The sequence below is a fragment of the Ochlerotatus camptorhynchus genome, unplaced genomic scaffold (assembly GCF_037179485.1).
Source record: "Ochlerotatus camptorhynchus isolate MF236.1 unplaced genomic scaffold, CSIRO-AGI_Acam_v1.1 ptg000176l, whole genome shotgun sequence".
In the NCBI taxonomy this organism is placed as follows: Eukaryota; Metazoa; Arthropoda; class Insecta; order Diptera; family Culicidae; genus Ochlerotatus; species Ochlerotatus camptorhynchus.
The window spans coordinates 2,600,118-2,600,843 of record NW_027040666.1 but is presented as its reverse complement, the minus strand read 5'-3'; positions in this window follow the sequence as shown (position 1 = coordinate 2,600,843).

Genomic DNA, 726 nt, shown 5'->3' with positions numbered 1-726 from the left:
TTAAAGATCCGAACCATTTTCCCGAGGACATCCAAATCATGTACTGCTGTGGCTGATGTTCAATATGCCCATCAGTTATCATGATTCCATTTGATGTGATGTGATTTGCACCTCAATAGCATAGTTTTTGATCTAAATTCCGTCGTACTAAGCATAACCCGTGCTTTAACTCTATTTTCTGAACGAGCTTAAACAAAAAATGGAATATTTCTGTCAAAGATGACTTCTAAATTTATTCAACTTTCCATACGTACCGTTGGATTTGATAAAGAGTCACAAATTGTTGAGATATTGTTTAACATCTAATACTGCTTCTTGATTATATATCCGTTCTACGAGTTTTAATTCCGTCCTCACGCATTGACACGCCATTAGATTTTCTTCGTCCTACGGTTAAACGTAGAAAAATAGGATTCGCTAGGATCGCTTCTTTTGTTTTGAGAACAATGAGCGTAAATATTCATACAATGCGCTCTAACAGGATTTATGTTGTAGCTAATGAACTAACGCATAGGAACACACCTACACAGTTCGAAAAAGTAGTGTAAATTTCTGTTCAATATGATGCACATAAATGGAGCGTCACATATCATAGATGTTTACATTGTAAATCGTGTAAAGTTGTGATACAATTCATGAAAAGTTGCAAATATTACATACAAAAGCCTATCTTTGTAAACAACATCGCATACAAGTTGCTCCTTTGCGTGGAATGAAATACAAGAA